This window comes from Bos indicus x Bos taurus, chromosome 2 (genome assembly GCF_003369695.1).
Source record: "Bos indicus x Bos taurus breed Angus x Brahman F1 hybrid chromosome 2, Bos_hybrid_MaternalHap_v2.0, whole genome shotgun sequence".
NCBI classification, from domain to species: domain Eukaryota; kingdom Metazoa; phylum Chordata; class Mammalia; order Artiodactyla; family Bovidae; genus Bos; species Bos indicus x Bos taurus.
Window position 1 is genome coordinate 127,020,898 of NC_040077.1, and position 21,636 is coordinate 127,042,533.

General features: G+C 45.3%; 1 protein-coding gene and 1 non-coding gene across 2 annotated transcripts in view; one reads left to right on the forward strand and one right to left on the reverse strand.

Annotated features, from left to right (window-relative positions):
* Positions 1-21,636, reverse strand: part of MAN1C1 (mannosidase alpha class 1C member 1) — a 151,575-nt gene that overhangs the window by 90,514 nt on the left and 39,425 nt on the right. The window lies entirely within an intron of this gene.
* Positions 16,828-16,900, forward strand: TRNAG-CCC. Its single transcript has one exon. It is a non-coding gene; the product is annotated as a tRNA-Gly (tRNA).

A 21,636-nucleotide genomic window follows, 5' to 3' on the forward strand; every position in this document is an offset into this window, starting at 1 on the left:
GAATACACAGAAAACCTGTACAAAAAAGATCTTCATGACCCAGATAAATCACGATGGTGTGATCACTGACCTAGAGCCAGACATCCTGGAATGTAAAGTCTGGTGGGCCTTAGAAAGCATCACTACGAACAAAGCTAGTGGAAGTGATGGAATTCCAGTTGAGCTATTTCAAATCCTGAAAGATGATGCTGTGAAAGTGTTGCACTCAATATGTCAGCAAATTTGGAAAATTCAGCAGTGGCCACAGAACTGGAAAAGGTCAGTTTTCATTCCAATCCCAAAGAAAGGCAATGCCGAAGAATGCTCAAACTACCGCACAATTGCACTCATCTCACACGCTAGTAAAGTAATGCTCAAAATTCTCCAAGCCCAGGCTTCAGCAATACATGAACCATGAACTTCCTGATGTTCAAGCTGGTTTTAGAAAAGGCAGAAGAGATCAAATTGCCAACATCCGCTGGATCATGGAAAAAGCAAGAGAGTTCCAGAAAAACACCTATTTCTGCTTTATTGAGTATGCCAAAGCCTTTGACTGTGTGGATCACAATCAACTGTGGAAAATTCTGAAAGAGATGGGAATACCAGACCACCTGATTTGCCTCTTGAGAAATCTGTATGCAGTTCAGGAAGCAACAGTTAGAGCTGGACATGGAACAACAGACTGGTTCCAAATAGGAAAAGGAGTATGTCAAGGCTGTATATTGTCACCCTGCTTATTTAACTTATATGCAGAGTACATCATGAGAAACGCTGGAATGGAAGAAACACAAGCTGGAATCAAGATTGCCGGGAGAAATATCAATAACCTCAGATATGCAGATGACACCACCCTTATGGCAGAAAGTGAAAAGGAACTAAAAAGCCTCTTGATGAAAGTGAAAGTGGAGAGTGAAAAAGTTGGCTTAAAGCTCAACATTCAGAAAACTAAGATCATGTCATCTGGTCCCATCACTTAATGGGAAATAGATGGGGAAACAGTGGAAACAGTGTCAGACTTTATTTTTTTGGGCTTCAAAATTACTGCAGATGGTGACTGCAGCCATGAAATTAAAAGACGCTTACTCCTTGGAAGGAAAGTTATGACCAACCTAGACAGCATATTCAAAAGCAGAGACATTACTTTGCCAACAAAGGTCTGTCTAGTCAAGGCTATGGTTTTTCCTGTGGTCATGGATGGATGTGAGAGTTGGACTGTGAAGAAGGCTGAGTGCCGAAGAATTGATGCTTTTAAACTGTGGTGTTGGAGAAGACTCTTGAGAGTCCCTTGGACTGCAAGGAGATCCAACCAGTCCATTCTGAAGTAGGTCAGCCCTGGGATTTCTTTGGAGGGAATGATGCTGAAGCTGAAACTCCAGTACTTTGGCCACCTCATGCGAAGAGTTGACTCATTGGAAAAGACTCTGATGCTGGGAGGGATTGGGGGCAAGAGAAGAAGGGGATGCCAGAGGATGAGATGGCTGGATGGCATCACTGACTCGATGGACTTGAGTCTGAGTGAACTCCGGGAGTTTATGATGGACAGGGAGGCCTGGTGTGCTGCGATTCATGGGTTTCAAAGAGTCAGACACGACTGAGTGACTGAACTGAACTAAGGCCTGAAAGGTGACCTGGCCACCTCTTGCCCTATGCAAACTCCTTAATAAAAGGCTAAGTAACCTCTCTTTGAACACTGTGAGTGATGGGGTGCTCACCATCTTACCAGGCAGCTCATTCAACTGCTGAGTTTCACAAAGTTCTTAATCAATCCAAATCTGCTTTTCCCTGCGGGCCTTGTGGAAGACAGCTCATACGCTCCGACCACAGATCTTCATGCAGGAGCAGCCAACTCTCAAGCCACTGTAGGCTGCTGACTGGCCGTGGAACAGACCAGCTCCTTCAACAGTTCCCCTGATGGCAGAGCTCTGAATCCCCTGAAACTGCAGGCATAGATCATAACATTTTTCTAGGGTGCCCAGACTTTATTACCCATTTGTAAAGGTTGGTTTTTGGTAACAAACAGAAACCAAAGTGCAAACTCTCCCTGGTCCAGATGTATCTGGACCAGACTTTGTGGGTGTGGATTTGCGATTTGTGCTTAATAACTGCATGTCGTTGGACTCTGCATACCATTCCGTTCTGTCAGGATCTTTCTGGAACCAGATCTTATCATTCAATGTGTGTGTGTCTGCCTGTTTGGGGTATTTTGCCTACTTTGATGGCTCTGCCATCTGCATCTCCCCCAAGTTTTGGACAGAAATATTCAATGGCTGGGCTGAACACAGAATCAGGGAAACAGCAGCAGGGGCCCTTCACCTGACTCCAGCCTTGCTCTCTGAGTGTCATCTGTCAACACGGGAGGAATCTGCCAGACAATCAGTCCAAGCTCCATGTCTCCATTTTCTGTACAAAGATATTGTGAAGGACAGAACCGAAACACAAAAAACACTCTGTCCCAGTACAGAGAAAATAGATGGGTTTTTTTCTTTTAAAGAGAAATCAGGGGTTAGACTGGTATGATCTGCTCTTAGAGAACCCATTTTGGCCCCTATGGGTCCTCCTTTTTCGGTCCTAAATGCTTGCAACTCACCAACTTAAAAACCCATCAGTTCCACTAGGATGGCTGTAATCAACAAGATGGACAATAACAAGTGTTAGCCAGGCTGTGAAAAAATTGGAACCCTCATCAATTGCTGGTAGAAATGAAGATGGCTACAATTGCTTTGGAAAACAGTTTAGCATAAAAAGTTAAATACAGAGTGTCATGTGACCTAGAGATTGCACTCCTCGGGGCAGACCTGCACAGAACAGAGACAACACAGCAGGCCTGAGACTCTACCCCTAGAAAGGCCCCGCTTGCACACTGGGCCCTTGGCTGGTGTCTGGGAACTTGAGTTCAGTGAGTGTTCTGACCATTCTCTGATGGGTAAGGGTGGTTTACTGCACCCGGGCGGCACAACAACCTGGTGTATGCTGAACAGCAGCTTCCCTTCCGGGAGTGTGGAATTTTGGTACATGTTAGGCAGGGGGTTCTTCCGTGATCAGCCCCCAGGAAAACTTTGGGCATTAAGTCTCTAATGAGCTTCCCTGGTGAACAGCGTCTCACACCTGTCGTTCCAATTCAGATAAATGAAGTGTGTTCTGTTTGGCTCCACCCAGAGAGCACTCTTGCACGCTGGGCCCGGTTTCCTTCTGGGCTTTCCGCGCGCACATTTCCTCTTCGCTGATTTTGCTCTGTGTCCTTTCAGTGCAGAAAATCAGCCAGCGGTAGGACTATGTGCCAGGTCCTCGGAGCCATCCTGGTGAATCACTGAAACTAGCCATGGTATTGGGAACCCTGACACATACCCTGGAAATTAAAGACATGTGTCCACACAGAAAGTTGTACACGCAAGTGCATAGCACCACTATTTGTAATAGCCCCGAAGTGCAAACAACCCAAATGTCCACTGACTGATGAATGAAGCAACAAAATACGTTGTTGTTTAGTCACTCAGTTGTGTCTGACTCTTGGCGACCCCATGGACTGCCGCATGCCAGGCCTTCCTGTCCATCACCAATTCCCGGAGTTTGCTCAAACTCACGTCCATTGAGTCGGTGATGCCATCCAACCATCTCATCCTCTGTTGTCCCCTTCTCCTCCGGCCTTTAATCTTGCCCAGCATCAGGGTCTTTTCTAATGAGTCAGTTCTTCTCATCAGGTGGCCAATATTGGAATTTCAGCTTCAGTATCAGTCCTTCCAATGAATATTCAGGATTGATTTCCTTTAGGACTGACTGGTTTGATCTCCTTGCAGTCCAACAGACTCTCAAGAGTCTTCTCCAACACCAGGGTTCAAAAGCATCAATTCTTTGGTGCTTGCCTTCATTATGGTCCAACTCTCACATCCATACATGATTACTGGAAAAACCATAGCTTTGACTAGATAGACCTTTGTCAGCAAAGTAACGTCTCTGCTTTTTAATACGCTGTCTAGGTTGGTCATAGCTTTTCTTCCAAGGAGCAAGCATCTTTTAATTTCATGGCTGCAGTCACCATCTGCAGTGATTTTGGAGCCCAGAAAAATAAAGTCTGTTACTGTTTCCATTGTTTCTTCATCTATTTGCCATGAAGTGATGGGACCAGATGCCATGATCTTAGTTTTCTGAATGTTGAGTTTTAAGTCAGCTTTTTCACTCTCTTCTTTCACCTTCATCAAGAGGCTCTTTGACTGATGAATGAATCAACAGAATGTGTAAATAGACATCATGCAATGGAATATTATTTGGCCATAAAAAGGGATGCGGTGCTGATACCTGCTCCAGCATGGATGAACCTTGCAAACACTGTGTTGAGTGGAAGAAGCCAGATACAAAAAGCTGCACAGGTTTTATTTACATGAAATATCCAGGATAGGCAAATTCATGCCAACAGAAAGTAGATTACTGGTTAGATGGACTGGGGAAAAGGACACAGAGAATGATTAGTAATGGGGATGGGGTCTTTTGGGGGTGATGAAATGTTTTAAAATTGATTGTGATAATGACTGTACAACTCTGGGAATACACTAAAATCCACTGGATTTTACACTTTAAAACGGTGACTTTTATTATATGTGAATTATAACTCAATAACACTGTTATTAATATATAATTTTAAAAACTATTAATGTGGACAAACAGATATCACATGCCGTTTACTATGCCGTTTCAGTGGTAATCTTGCCAAGAAAGCAAACCTGAACTGAATCATGAGGAAAGATCAGACAGACTCAAAGTGAGGGACAACTCACAACATAAAGGGAAGCCTGGTGGTGTAGCGGGAAAGAGTCTGTCTGCCAAGCAAGAGATGCAGGTTCGATTCCTGGATTGAGAAGATACCCTGGAGGAGGGAATGACAATCCATTCCAGTATTCTTGCTTGGGAAATCCCACTGACAGAGGAGCCTGGCGGGCTACAGTCCATGGGGTTGTAGGAGTTGGACATGACTTAGTGACTAAACCACCACCACCATTACAACATAAATGGCCTTTACTCTTCAAAAAATCAAGGTCATGAAAGAAAAGACAAGACTGAGGAATTGTTCCAGCTAAAGGAGACTAAAGTGACATGAACTAAATGCAATACATGATCTTGGGTGTGATGCTGGAGCAGAAATAACAACTACTACTATTATTATTATCATTGCTACTTTAAAGGACACTTGTCAAGATAATTGACAAAATGTGAATGATACAATCAGATAGTATTGTATCAATGTTAATTTTCTGGTTTTACTGTGGTTATGGAGAAAAGTAGAATTGACCTTTCGGAGACACACAAACTTAGGAGTAAGTGGCATTATGCTTACAACTTATTCCCAAATAGTTCTGAAACCTGCATGCACGTGCGTGTGTGTGTGTGTGGAGAGAGTACACACCAAGTGAACAGCGTGAAACACTAACATTATGCTGAAGCTCCAATACTTTGCTCACCTGACACAAAGAACTGACTCATTGGAAAAGACCCTGATGCTGGGAAAGACTGAAGGCAAGAGGAGAAGTGGACGACAGAGGATGAGATGGTTGAGGACATCACTGACTCGATGGACACGAGTTTGAGCAAGCTCCAGGAGTTGGTGATGGACAGGGAAGCCTGGTGTGCTGCAGTCCATGGGGTCGCAAAGAGCTGGACATGACTGAGAGACTAAACTGAACTGAACTGAACTCAGAGGAATCTGGGTGAAGGATAAATATGAATCTTTGTAGTATTTTTTGCAACTTTTCTAAAAGTCTGCAACTTTTTCCCATAACTTTATTTTTTATCGTTTGGCCACACTGTGTGGCATGCAGGATCTTAGCTCCCTGACCAGGGATCAAACCCATGCTCCCTGCAATAGAAACACAGTCTTAACCACTGGACCACCAGGGAAGTTCCTGATGTTCTCTCTAAAAAATATTGGGGAACTTTGCAGGATGTTGATGTCATTTTCAAAGAATAGCAAGGAGAGGTAAGAAAGCCTTCCTCAGTGATCAATGCAAAGAAATAGAGGAAAACAACAGAATGGAAAAGACTAGAGATCTCTTCAAGAAAATTAGAGATACCAAGGGAACATTTCATGCAAAGATGGGCTCGATAAAGGACAGAAATGGTATGGACCTAACAGAAGCAGAAGATATTAAGAAGAGGTGGCAAGAATATACAGAAGAACTGTACAAAAAAGATCTTCACGACCCAGATAATCACGATAGTGTGATCACTCACCTAGAGCCAGACATCCTGGAATGTGAAGTCAAGTGGGCCTTAGGAAGCATCACTACAAACAAAGCTAGTGGAGGTGATGGAATTCCAGTTGAGCTATTTCAAATCCTGAAAAATGATGCTGTGAAAGTGTTGCACTCAATATGTCAGCAAATTTGGAAAACTCAGCAGTGGCCACAGGACTGGAAAAGGGCAGTTTTCATTCCAATCCCAAAGAAAGGCAATGCCAAAGAATGCTCAAACTACCACATAATTGCACTCATCTCACGCGCTAGTAAAGTAATGCTCAAAATTCTCCAAGCCAGGTTTCAGCAATACGTGAACCATGAACTTCCAGATGTTCAAGCTGGTTTTAGAAAAGGCAGAGGAACCAGAGATCAAAATGCCAATGTCTGTTGGATCATCGAAAAAGCAAGAGAGTTCCATAAAAACACCTATTTCTGCTTTACTGACTATGCCAAAGCCTTTGACTGTGTGGATCACAATCAACTGTGGAAAATTTTGAAAGAGTTGGGCATACCAGACCACCTGACCTGCCTCTTGAGAAACCTGTATGCAGGTCAGGAAGCAACAGTTAGAGCTGGACATGGAACAACGGACTGGTTCCAAATAGGAAAAGGAGTATGTCAAGGCTGTATATTGTCACCCTGCTTATTTAACTTCTATGCAGAGTACATCATGAGAAACACTGGGCTGGAGGAAGCACAAGCTGGAATCAAGATTGCTGGGAGAAATATCAGTAACCTCAGATATGCAGATGACACCACCCTTATGGCAGAAAGTGAAGAGGAACTAAAAAGCCTCTTGATAAAGTGAAAGAGGAGAGTGAAAAAATTGGCTTAAAGCTCAACATTCAGAAAACTAAGATCATGGCATCTGGTCCCATCACTGCATGGCAGATAGATGGGCAAACAGTGGAAACAGTGGCTGACTTTATTTTTCTGGGCTCCAAAATCACTGCAGATGGTGATTGCAGCCATGAAATTAAAAGACGCTTACTCCTTGGAAGGAAAGTTATGACCAATCTAGACAACATACTGAAAAGCAGAGACATTACTTTGTCAACAAAGGTCCATCTAGTCAAGGCTATGGTTTTTCCAGTGGTCATGTATGGATGTGAGAGTTGGACTATAAAGAAACCTGAGCGCCGAAGACTTGATGCTTTTGAACTGTGGTGTTGGAGAAGACTCTTGAGAGTCCCTTGGACTGCAAAGAAATCCAACCAGTCCGTCCTAAAGGAAATCAGTCCTGAATGTTCATTGGAAGGACTGATGTTGAAGCTGAGACTCCAATCCTTTGGCCACCTGATGCGAAGAGCTGACTCATTGAAAAAGACCCTGATGCTGGGAAAGATTGAGGGCTGGAGGAGAAGGGGATGTCAGAGGATGCGATGGTTGGATGGCATCACCGACTCAATGGACATGGGTTTGGGTGGACGCCGGGAGTTGGTGATGGACAGGGAGGCCTGGCGTGCTGCGGTTCACGGGGTCGCAAAGAGTCGGTCACGACTGAGCGACTGAACTGAACTGACTGATGTCATTTTCGCCCAAATACATACATTACTGCATTCTGTTTTCCTCCACTTTTATAAATTATGATAAAATGTTGTTGCCAGTCTCCTGTGGCTCCTCTTACCCCTCGGTTCCTCAAAAGCCCTGCTGGGCTTTCACATCCCCTTCACCAAGCCTGGCCTGTCCACGCTGGTCAGAAGATGGAGCAAATGAGGAACCCATAATTTTGGTTTCTCTGTTTTATCATTATCTTACTATATTCAAATGAGGTGCCCATCCTCACTCTATTCTTCCTGCTCCAAAGCTAAACTAAAATGCACCTTTTGTGGTACAAAGCATTTTCCTAAAAGTTCCAGGTCAGTTTGGGCTCAGCAACCCCAGGCCCTTTTCTCGCACCTCTGGGTCACTCCTTTCACTTGAGCTCAGTTCTGTGCCCCGTACTTCCTTCTTCCACATACATCCTTTCCAACGGTTTAAAACACAAGGTTGATCTAGCTATCTGTCTACCTACCTACCTATCTTTTCATGAAACTAAGCTATGCAAGCTCATTGCGGAAAAGCAGAGAGAAAGAAAACAATCACCCATCACTTCAACATTATAACCACCATTCCCATTGGGTAGTCTTTCTTTTCACTCTTTTTCATTCATCTTCGCTTTTTCCCATGATGGTGACATAAACATCTTCCATTTTATTACAAAACCTTTGTAAACCTCATTTTAGCTAGCTATATAATAGTCTGGCAAGTAGGTTCAGCATCAGTTACTTAACCTTCCTCCATATAATTGGACATGGCAGTGTTTTCTACTTTGGGGCTATTGTAAATACTGCCTTCATAGACATCTTTGTACATACCCCCTTCTCTATATTTCAGGTAAATTCCTTAAGACAGAGCCTCTAAGAAATTACCAGGAAAAAATAAAAACTTATTAATAAGCACATTCTCTTTTAAAGATTAAACCCAGACAGCTTGTTTTACCCACCACCGGGCAAAACTTCATGAACAGGAAAGTGAAAGTCGCTGAGTCGTGTCCGACTCTTTGCAACCCCATGGACTATTATACAGTCCATGGAACTCTCCAGGCCCGAATACTGGAGTGGGTAGCCTTTCCCTTCTCTAGGGGCTCTTCCCAACCCAGAGATCAAACTGAGGTCTCCTGCATTGCAGGCAGATTCTTTACCAGCTGAGCCACAAGGGACACCCAAGAAGACCGGAGTGGGTGGCCTATCTCTTCTCCAGCAGATCTTCCTGACCCAGGAATTGAACCAGGGTCTCCTGCATTGCAGATGGATTCTTTACCAACTGGGCTATCAGGGAAGCCCTCACGAATAGGAAAGTATACAACAATTTTGTGAATACATAAAGTATTTTGTGAATACATGAAGTACTTGATCGGGAAGATAAAGCTAACAGTACTCATGATCATTGCTCATGTTTGTTCAGCTCTTTGCACACTTCCTTAATTTGACTGGACAGTTCAGTGGGCTTGACAGGTATTGTTCCCAGTTAAAAATAATCATGCAAGGGATAAAGTATGAGATGTAAAGTATGAAACAAGTGTTAAAAATCATGTTTCCAAGGAAGGAGAGGGTGAGATGAATGGAGAGAGTAGCATGGAAACATATACACTACCATATGTAAAACAGATAGCCAATGGAAGTTTGCTGTGTGACACGGGGAACCCAAACTGGGACTCTGTGACAACCTGAAGGGGTGCAAAAGGATGGGAGGGGGTAAACGAGGTTTCAAGAGGGAGGGGACACATATACACCTATGGCTAATTCATGTTGATGTATGGCAGCAAACAAACCAATATGGTCAAGCAAGCATCCTTCAATTAAAAATAAATTGAAAAAAACTGTGTTTCCTGGGTATTCCCTAGGGGTCCAGTGGTTAAGGCCTCTGTGCTTCCACTGCAGGGGGCCTGGGTTTGCTCCCTGATTGGGGAACTAAGATCCCACAAGCCAAACAGCCAAAAAAATTTATGCTTCTAAATATTTAGTGATATAAGCTAAATATCACTATATATAGAGAGAGACACACAAAGATGCTTGTTATATAATATTAGTTGGAAAAGCAGGACACCAGGTTATATGGCATGAAGATCACTGGATTATTATTAGTATTTCAAAGGAGAAAGACAGGAAGGATATGCACAAAAATGTTGACAGTGGTTATATCAGATAGTGAGTGGTTTAATGGTCATTTTTTCTTCCTATTGATCTATATTTTCTGGATTTTCTACAACGAATATCTATAAATGTTTGTAAGGTGAAAATGAAAGATTGTTAAATGAAAAGCAAGGAAAAATGATACAATGCTACTCCTAAGTCAAAAGGAGTGCATGGCTGATTAGCCATGGGGTGGATGGGAAGGAGTGGGTTTTGACAGAGTAGAAGGCCTTTACAGCCAGGAGTCAGAAAGGGCCCAACCAGCAAGAGAAACAACATAAATAGAAGCAGAGAGCCAGAACCTCACCGTCAAATAGGATTTAATGCCAGAGACATTACCTATTTGCCAAGCCACATTTTACAAGAACCATGTGAGACCAGACAAGGAAAATGACTTTTCATCGCCTAGATGCGTAAGTTAATAGTGCAGGGATGGTCGTGTTTCCAAAAAGATGGGCCAGGACAGTGAAGCAGCTGATGTAGGCAGGGGCAGCCTGAGCTACAGCAAGAGAAATCTGGGACAGACTCAAAATGTGGCTGTAAGCATCAACAGACAGGAGAACTAAACACCTCTGCCCCCACTGGGATCTGGAAATACACACCAGGCGGTCATCATCTGTATGTGTATGTATCTACGTGTCTGTGTGTGCGCACATGTGTGTATGTGTGTGTGTGCATCCATGCACGTCCATGCTAGAGACAGAGGGAGCTCTGGATGGTCTCTGGAAGCCCCTCCCTTCCAGCAGCCTATGATTTATAGTTTCAAAGAACACCTAACAATAGACCACAAAGCATTCCCTTGCCAAGCTCTGCAGAGGCAGGCGACAAAGCTCCAGTGATGGAGAGACAGGCAGAGCAATTGGAGCCAAATCCTAAGACACCTCTTCAGTTCTCTCTCAAACAAAAGCTGTTCTTGTCCACCTGAACAAATTGCAATGACATGAAATCTTATAATGAAAAATATTTACAAGTTTGAGGCAGACATTATTATTTTGCTTAAGATGTTCTTTCTCCCTGTCTCAGAGTTCTAGAATTCTGTCCTGCAGGAAACTAGAATCCACGGCTATCGCCCCTGCACAGACACCCACCCCAGCCTAAGAAGCCCCCAAACAACAGAGCCAAGACAGAAAGAATGTGTTTGAGGAGACAAAGAAATGGGAATACTGGAAGACTGTCTGGAGAGTGCAAAACTGGACAGAAAGTTTGCCTCAGAAAGTTCTTTGGTGGCAACTAGGGAGAAAGGAGCGATCACCGAAACAAGTGAGACATCCTCCCCTTTTTAATATAAAGCATGCGCACAGACAGATCAGGGCTGGCGATGACCCAGAAGCACAGTTGCAACATCACAAAGCTGCCAAGAAGGGAAATGGATTTTCCCAGTCATTAAAGTGCTCACACAGTGACTTGCAGCCTTATTGGCATCTCCCAGCAGTGACACCTGGCCCATCTGCAGGGGCTGAATGGGAAAGGGCTTGGTCTCCAATCATCCCAGGAGCTAATGATCACACAGATTAAGAGATTAGAACGTTGGGTTGATTTTGTTCCCCTTCATTTTCAGTACAGCCCAGGGAAACAGCTGACAGCTTGGTACTAACAACCATTCATATTAGATTTCTCAATCCACCCCCATCAATGGTTCCCCCACAAAATGACCTGATTGACAACTGTGGAGACATCTGTGAATGTATGTGACCCCTGGTCCCTGGTTCAGAAGCAGACGCAGGATGGGGTCTGGTTGTGCTGAGGGGTGGAGGGGCGGGTGGGGAATAGACTGAGAGGTGCTACCTCCAACCCTCTCACTTCTGGGTTTGCTTGAGCTATTGGGCAAAGGGAGGAAGTGAAAATGTGAAACAACTTCCGACCTATCTGAGGTCCAGAAAGCTCTCCCACATCCTGCCCAGGGTGGGATTCAGATTTGAGTAGCTTCAGAAATCTCCCACCATCTGCAGCTGTTCTAAGGCACCATGGCTGAGAATGTGAGTCCTGGAGGCAGACAGACCTCTGTTATTCAGTGTGGTCCAGGGACCAGCAGTGGGGCAAATCTGGGGAGCATGTTAGGAATGCAGCATCTTGGGGCCCATCCCAGACCGGCTGAACCAAAGCCAGCATTTAACAAGATCTCCAGGTGATCCACTTTCTTCAATTTCAGTCTGAATTTGCCAATAAGGAGTTCATGATCTAAGCCACAGTCAGCTCCTGGTCTTGTTTTTGCTGACTGTATAGAGCTTCTCCATCTTTGGCTGCAAAGAATATAATCAATCTGATTTTGATGTCGACCATCTGGTGATGTCCATGTGAAGAGACTTCTCTTGTATTGTTGGAAGAGGGTGTTTGCTATGACCAGTGCATTCTCTTGGCAGAACTCTATTAGCCTTTGCCCTGCTTCATTCTGTACTCCAAGGCCAAATTTGCCTGTTACTCCAGGTGTTTCCTGACTTCCTACTTTTGCATTCCAGCCCCGTCTAATGAAAAGGATCCAGTCCCCTATAATGAAAAGGACATCTTTTTTGGCTGTTAGTTCTGGAAGGTCTTGTAGGTCTTCATAGAACTGTTCAACTTCAGCTTCTTCAGTGTTATTGGTCAGGGCATAGACTTGAATTACCATGATATTGAATGGTTTGCCTTGGAAATGAAGAGAGATCATTCTGTCGTTTTTGAGACTGCATCCAAGTACTGCATTTTGGACTCTTGTTGCCTATGATGGCTACTCCATTTCTTCTAAGGGATTCCTGCCCACAGTAGTAGATATAATGGTCATCTGAGTTAAATTCACCCATTCCAGTCCATCTTAGTTCGCTGATTCCTAGAATGTCGATGTTCACTCTGTCATCTCCTGTTTGACCACTTCCAATTTGCTTTGATTCATGGACTTAACATCCCAGGCTCCTATGCAATATTGCTCTTTACAGCATCGAACCTTGCTTCCATCACCAGTCCCATCCACAACTGGGTGTTGTTTTTGCTTTGGCTCCATCCCTTCATTCTTTCTGGAGTTATTTCTCCACTGATCTCCAGTAGCATATTGGGGACCTACCAACCTGGGGAGTTCATCTTTCAGTGTCCTATCTTTTTGCCTTTTCATACTGTTCTTGGGGTTCTCAAGGCAAGAATACTGAAGTGGTTTGCCATTCCCTTCTCTAGTGGACCACATTCTGTCAGACCTCTCCACCATGACCCATCCATCTTGGGTGACCGCACATGGCATGGCTTAGTTTCATTGAGTTAGACAAGGTCCCATCACTTCATGGCAAACAGATGGGGAAAAAGTGGCAACAGTGGCTGACTTTATTTTTCTGGGCTTCAAAATCACTGCAGATGGTGATTGCAGCCATGAAATTAAAAGATGCTTACTCCTTGGAAGGAAAGTTATGACCAACCTAGACAGCATATTGAAAAGCAGAGACATTAATTTGTCAACAAAGGTCTGTCTAGTCAAGGCTATGGTTTTTCCAGTGGTCATGGATGGATGTGAGAGTTGGACTATAAAGAAACCTGAGTGCCAAAGAATTGATGCTTTTGATCTGTGGTGTTGAAGAAGACTCTTGAGAGTCCCTTGGACTGCAAGGAGATCCAACCAGTCCATCCTAAAGGAGATCAGTCCTAGGTGTTCATTGGAAGGACTGATGTTGAAGCTGAGACTCCAATAATTAGGCCACCTGATGTGAAGAGCTGACTCATCTGGAAAGACCCAGATGCTGGGAAAGATTGAGGGCAGGAGGAGAAGGGGACGACAGAGGATGAGATGGTTGGATGGCATCACCGACTCAGTGGACATGGGTTTGGATGAACTCCGGGAGTTGGTGATGGACAGGGAGGCCTGGCATGCTGCGGTTCATGGGGTTGCAAAGACTTGGACACGACTGAGCAACTGAACTGAACTGAACCAGGTGATCCAAATGCACATTAAAATTTGAGAAGCTGTTCTAGGGCTCTGCCACCTACTGGCTGTGTGGTCTTGAGTGAATGACTTGACCTCTCTGAGTCTCAGTTTCCTCATCTGTAAAAGGACAGAACATTTAATCCTTATGATGACCCTGGGAGTAAATAAGATAACACACACAGAGTGCTTAGCACAGCAGCTGGTACATAATACGTGCTCAGTCAAAAGCAGCCATAGGATGACTGCTCCCTTTTAATCTATCTACCACGTCTCTCTCCATTCACTTCTCTCCGCACCACCTCTTGAATCTATGTCCCTCCCAGCCCTCTGGGGGACTCCTGCAGCAGCCTCCAAACTGGCCTAGAGGATCCTCTTTGGCCTCTTACACAGTGATTATTCAAAGTGCAAATGTATTCACATCTCTACTCCACCCCCCACTCACACTTCAGGATTTCCAACACTCCCTGTGAGGCCCACAGGTGGAGCAAGAGTGGGTGAGACACTTCCCTACGCACATGTGCGCTCTTGGTGCAGGGTCTGCAGGCAGACAAAAGATGCTCATGGAGAAGGTCACAGAGACTCTGAGCTCTGCCACTGCACTGGGGTTGGCTACCCAACTGTACAGTGTAGGGTCCTCCCCACTCTAGTCTATCAAAGACGGGGCATCAGGGTGGAGGCAGGAGATGGGGACAAGGATGACTGACAACCGGAAAGACCGCAGCACATCTGTGAGGGAAATTCCAAGGGGAAATCATTCAACGAGGCCATTTGGAAGAAACTGAGTATAAAAACCACCCATGTGCAGCTAGCTCTACCATTTCCACTGTGCTTTGCCTTTCTGATTTGAGTCTTACGATCCCGTGGGTGAGGCAGGGTGGGTGTCATCATCACTCTCATTCTACAGAAAAAGAAACTACACTTACACACACATGCATGTGCCAAGCACCATGATAAGGGCGCTTGTACCTACTAGAACATATAGTTCTTGCCACAGTTCTGAGAGGCCTTCTCAAGGGGGAGCTAAGGCATGGAGGATAAGAGCCTGGCTTTGGGTCCCAGATTTCCCTAGCTGTGTGCCTTTAGACAAGACACTTAACCTCACTGTGCCTCAGTGATCTCATTTGTTTAAAGACAATGATACTGTTATATTATGCTTAATATATATATATGTTAAGTGGGTCATCAGTGTTTCACATATATGTCAATTCTTTTAATCTTCACACTAATTTTATAAGTTTCAGTTCAGTTCAGTTGCTCAGTCGTGTCCGACTCTTTGCGACCCCATGAATTGCAGCACGCCAGGCCTCCCTGTCCACCACCATCTCCCAGAGTTCACTCAAACTCACGTCCATCAAGTTGGTGATGCCATCCAGCCATCTCATCCTCTGTCGTCCCCTTCTCCTCCTGCCCTCAATCCCTCCCAGCATCAGAGTCTTTTCCAATGAGTCAACTCTTCACATGAGGTGGCCAAAGTACTGGAGTTTCAGCTTTAGCATCATTCCTTACAAAGAAATCCCAGGGCTGATCTCCTTCAGAATGGACTGGCTGGATCTCCTTGTAGTCCAAGGGACTCTCAAGAGTCTTCTCCAACACCACAGTTCAAAAGCATCAATTCTTCGGCACTCAGCTTTCTTCACAGTCCAACTCTCACATCCATACATGACCACAGGAAAAACCATAGCCTTGACTAGACGAACCTTTGTTGACAAAGTAATGTCTCTGCTTTTGAATATGCTATCTAGGTTGGTCATAACTTTCCTTCCAAGGAGTAAGCGTCTTTTAATTTCATGGCTGCAATCACCATCTGCAGTGATTTTGAAGCCCAAAAAAATAAAGTCTGACACTGTTTCCACTGTTTCCCCATCTATTTCCCATGAAGTGATGGGACCGGATGCCATGATCTTCGTTTTCTGAATGTTGAGCTTTAAGCCAACTTTTTCACTCTCCACTTTCACTTTCATCAAGAGGCTTTTGAGTTCCTCTTCACTTTCTGCCTTAAGGTTAGTATATCATTACTCCCATTCTCATATGAGGAAACTGAGGCACAGGCCCAAGTGTCACATCAAGTAAGTGGCAGAGCCAGGATTCAAACCCAGACCGTCTACACTCTTGGTCACAATACCCTCTGCCTCTCACGTGCGGTGCTTAGTCGCTCAGTCGTGTCCGACTCTTTGCGACTCCACGGACCACAGTCTGCCAGGTTCTTCTGCCCATGAAACTCTCCAGGCAAGAACACTGGAGGGGGTTGCCATGCCCTCCTCCAGGGCATCTTCCCAACCCAGGTCTCCCGCATTGTAAATGGATTCTTTACTGACTGAGCCATCACGGAAGCCCGAGAATACTGGAGTGGGTAGCCTATGCCTTCTCCAGGCAATCTTTCCAACCCAAGAATCGAACTGGGGTCTCCTGCATTACAGATGGATTCTTTACCAGCTGAGCTACCAGGGCAGCCCATGCCTCTCACAGAATGGAGTGATTACCATGCCTGCCTCCAACAGGGCTGTAAGGATTGCAGTCGTCCCTTGGTAGCCAGGACCTCCCGCAGATATCAATATCCACAGATGCTCCAACCCCTTATGTAAAATGACTTGGTACAGTTGGTCCTCCTTATCTTCGGGTTCTGTATCCATGGATTCACCAACCTCAGACTGAATTTCAGTTGGTCAAATCCATATGGAAAACCCATGGATACGGAGGGCCGACTGTAATTACAAGGCTAGGCATTCAGCACAGCTCCCCGCAGAGAGAAAACCCTGCTGTGAGTGGCAGCACTGGTGGCTGCAACCATGGGCTCCACATTCATTATCTTTCCAAGACTGGAAAAGGCAGCACTGTACATCTGAAACCTCCGAGTCCTCTGGAGTCTCCTTCAACTCCACACCTCATGTTCACTCTCCAGCAAGTCTGTCAACGATCTCTCTCATTCTCTCTTTCCCAGCTGCCTCCCAGCCTACCACTGCCCCTTAACCTCAGCACAGTCTCCCTGCATTCTTTCTTGGCCCTGCTCCTGCATCCTTGATCTATATATCCACCAGAGTAAGCCCTTTAAAAATGCAAGCCATTAGGGACTTCCCTGGTGGTCCAGTGGCTAAGACTCTGTGCTCCCAATGCAGGGAGCCCAGGTTCAATCCCTGGTCAGGGAACTAGATCCCATGTGCTGCAACCAAGAGTTTTCAAGCTGTAACTAAAAAAAAAAAAAAAAAGTAAAGATACTATGTACCACAACTAACACCTGGTGCTGCCAAATTAATAAAAGAAGAAAATCATTTTAAATTGAATAAAAATAAAAATTGTTGTTGTTTTTGTTCAGTTGCTCAGTCATGTCCGACTTTCTGCGACCCCATGGACTATAGCACGCCAGGCTTCCAAGCCATTAAATGTCATTTGTGTGTAAGAGCTTCCAAGAGCTTTCCAAGGCAACATGCTTGAACGGCTTGTCTCTGATCACTTCCCAGGCCCCTTCCATTCTCCAAGTTTCAGCCTTTGGATAATATCTCAAATACATACAGCACCTTCCCACCTAGGTCTGGCAGAATAATGGCCCCCCAAAGGTGACCATGTCCTAATCCCTTGAACTTTTGAGTATGTATGGTAAAATGGAACTAAGTTTTCGGATAGAATTAAGATTAGTAATCAGCTGATCTTGAGAGGGGGACATTACCTTGGGTTATCCAGGTAAGCCCAGTGGATTCATGCGGTCCTTAGAAGTGACAGAGGGAGGCAAGAGCGTCAACACGGTGAGATGTGAAAAGGACTCCACTGGCTATCGCTGGCTTTGAGGATGGAGGAAGGGGCCATAAGCCAATGAATCTAGGGAACCTCCAGGAGCTGGAAAAGGCCAGGGAATGGATTTTCCCCTGGAGCCTCCAGAGAGGAATGCAACCTGGCCAACACCTTGATTCTAGCCCAGAAAGCCACTCCTGTTAGACTTCTGATCTCCAGAAGCATAAAAAAGTAAATTTGTGGTTTTAAGTCATTAAACTTGTGTAATTTGTGACTACAACAATAGGAAACTAATATACTACTTCAGCGCCTTAGCATTTCCCAATGAAAACTGAATGAACAAGCCCCGCTCAGCCTCCAAACCACTTTCCACCCCATCACAGCCCTTTTTCTGCAAAAGGAATTCTAAGGTTCTGGAGCATAGTACCCGCATTCTGGAATTCACTGTCCTACAGCCTCCTGTCTTCCATCCGTGACAGTGCTGCAGACTTCTGCAGGATAATGATTTCTTTCATGTCTGCCTCCCCTGCCCTTGAACTGTGGCCTATTCACCAACGCAGCCTCAACCTCCTAGCACGAGGCTGTCCCAACAGAGGAAGTCAACAAAGCACATTTGTAATAATAATGGCTGCAAGTGTTACCTCTGTTATCCAGAGGTGGACACGCACTGAGCCCCGAGCCGGGGCGGAGCCCTGGGCTAAGCCTTTCAGAAGCACTTCATCCTACACCAACCCTGCAGGGTGGGTTACCATTGTTCTCCCTATTTTATAGGGTGAAGGAAGCAGCTGAGCCCTGAAGGGTTAACTGACTTGCCCAAGGATGCAGAACAAACAGAGGCAGGGCCAGGCAATGGATCCAAGAAGACCGCTTGGGAATCTGCACACTTAATCACAACAGCACACTGCTTCCCTCTCTACAGCCTTCCCAGGCAAGATGAGCGTCTCCTGTTCCCAACATTTGGGACCCTGTCGCTAGAGTTGGACAGACTGAGCGACTTCCTTTTCACTTTTCACTTTCATGCATTGGAGAAGGAAATGGCAACCCACTCCAGTGTTCTTGCCTCTAGAATCCCAGGGATGGGGGAACCTGATGGGCTGCTGACTATGGGGTCGCACAGAGTCAGACAAGACTGAAGCGACTTAGCAGCAGCAGCAGCTGGCAAGTGGCAGAGCCACTGTTTGAAGCTGGGGTCTGACTGATTCAAAAGGCTGTGTCCCTTTCCATCTCACCAGGCTGCTTCACTGTCCAATGAGCGAATGAACAAAACATCAACCCAGCACCTCTGGATGGCATGTGGCACACAGAATCAAAATGAGGACTGGCTGCTAACTAGTGCCACACGGCCCATCCTGAGGACTGTTTCTTTTTGAAAACAAGCACCGTCCAAATTTCTAGTTCCCGAAGGCTCAGTCTGCTAAAAGGGAGGGGATGACCTGCTTTAAAGCTGCCCCAACAGAGGCTGCGGCCTCTGGAAACGTGAGAGAGGCAGAACCAGTTCTTGGTCTAAATGTTAAGAATTTTTAAAAAGAAAGAGGAAAAAAACAGGTTTATGTGAAAACAAGGAACATACCAAAGGGAGCTGTAGAGAGATCGTGACGGAAATGCAGAGAGAAGTCATCTCTGTTGCCAGGTTGTTTAGGGAGGTAATGCCATTTGAAATCTGGAAGATAAGCCTTGAAAACCAGTTTCTAAAGGCTGTTAGTGGCACCTCTGTGACAGCAAGGGGCCTCGGTGACCTGTTTCAGGGTCTTTGGGGTGTGCATGGAGACCTTCAGCCTCGGATGAGAACAAAAGACTTCAGGAGAACAGCAGTCTTGTTTTCCAGGCAGTGCTGCCATCTCTTGAGGAACCAGGTCTGAGTACAGAACCCTTAGGACCCCATCCTTGACTCCTGCATCTAGAACCATGTGAGACTGCCTACATTTACAGTGGTTCTCCTTGGAGCCAAAAAAGGATTAGTACTATTTCCCCTGGAGATACCATTCCTAGACACAAGAAGGAGGCTTGAGGACCACTGGACACTCTTAGATAGTAAAGGGCCCTGTTTGTTGTCTGGTAAAATTGTTTTAATCAAGGCTTGGAGAATGAGCCAGTATTTATTGAGCACCTCCCTGTACCAGCCCCTTTGCCAGAAGTTACCATATACTTTATCTCATGTAATCCTCCACTGCTATTCTGGGAAGCAGGTTAATACCTGCCCATTTTACAGAATAGAAAACTCAGGCTCACAGAGGTTTGGCAACTATTCCAAGGGCACACAGCCAATAAGTGGAGGGTTTGGATTCAAACCTAGGTCTGATTCCAATCTTTGCCTCTTCCTGTTCCTGTCTCAACCTCCCTTCACCTTTATTTAAAAAAATGTGTACTGAGCATTTTACTAATGTACCCCATGTTCTGGTACATGCAGCAGTGAAGAAGACAGGCAAGGTTCCCACCTTTATGGCCTGGATACCCTAGTGTAGGGAGATGGACAATAAGAAGGAGACAGATAAGCAAGGTAATTCTGAATAGTGATAAGCACTGTGGAGAAAAATCAAGCAAGGGATTGGGGGAGAGGATGATTGAATGAGTGGAGGTGGCCGAGGAAGGTCTCCAGACGATAATTGAGCTGAGATCTTAATTAGTATCCAAAAAAAAACCACCAAATTCCTCCTGTTTCCCGCGTGTAGCCTGAGACATGCATTTGACTTTTCTCTTTATCCCCTCTAGTCCCCCATCAGCAGAGATTCCAAAGTACATACTTTCATTTTGGGGCTAGAATGCCTTGTGAAACCCACTGATAAGGTTACCTGTTCACACCAGGAGAGAGAATTTCAAAGTGGTAAACAGACCTGCTCAGCCTTACAAACACCATATAAAGACAGGTCCTGGGGCTCATTTGTCCTACGAAGCCAAGGAGCTGCCACCCCATAAGCACTCCTTGAGTCTGCATTAATCAGACAGCTCGAAGAAGGTTTCCTTTTCATTTTTCTAGGTCTGTGATGATGGATGATGTGTGGCGGCACTTCTGGATCCATAATCAGGGGGTGGTGGTGTTTTCTCACTCCTACAAGACTAAACTTCGTGGGACATTTAGGATATCTTCCTTGACAGTGCTGAGCTAAAGTGCTGTGTTCTTGAAAGGATGATTGCAGCCCTATTATAAAAGATAACCTAATCACACGGGAGAGAGTAAAACATCAAGCAATTTGATTTCAAAACCCTGAAATAGAAGACCAAAGAATAATTAACTACGAAAACCAGAAGGCTCTAATCTTGATGAACTAGTGGGACGACCAGGAAAGACAGAAAACTTAGATCTTCGAGCTTCACAGATCCTTGAATGGTTTGAGTGATCAGAATCAGGGCTCCCGCAGGCTTTCAGTTGGCTTGTGTGTGAGCTTTCTCCTCCCACTCCCTCAAGTCCCCACCCCTCCACGCACACTTTCAAGTAACCAAGTGTGCCTGCCCCAGCTCTGCCGTTCTGGCTTCTAGTAAGAAAGAGAAGACTTGCTCTCAGCGGCCCCCAGATCTGGGCTTCCTGCTAGGGCCTGTACACCTGCTGAAGGGAGGTGGCAGTTCCCACAGAGCCGGCAAAACAGACCCTTTCACAGAAAGGAGACAAATGGGCTGACGGCCAGTGACAGGTGATTTGATAAAACCTTCACAAGATTCCTCTTCCCTGTATTTGCTGTTGAGGCACAGCTACGGGTGACGGTGGCTCATGGGGGCTCTTTCATAAATCTCAAAGACAGGCCCTTTTAGACGCTGCCTACAAAGGAAAGCCCTTGGTGAGACTTCTGTCACTGACAGCCATATATTCTGTATAAAGGAGAAAACCGTCATGTTTTCCCAATTTTGAGCACAGTGGCTGAGAAAAAAAAAAAAAACATCACCTAAAACGATCTCAGTTCAGCTGGCAGGCTTGGGCCCAGGGTGAGGGTGGGGCCAGGGTCAGGGTCTTCTCCAGCTGCTGTTAATAAAACCACAACCCAGTCTTGGGTGCCTTTTCTAGGAAGGGTGGCTTCGACTCAACATGCTGGCCCAAGAAACTGCTCTTTCTGTTTTTCTTTTTCTGAGCAAGAGGAGAAGGAAATTCTCCTTAGTTTCACCATGGAGTTGGTATTACATTTGTGGACCCGAGAAAGATGTGACAACCATTCACTCTCAGATCTGG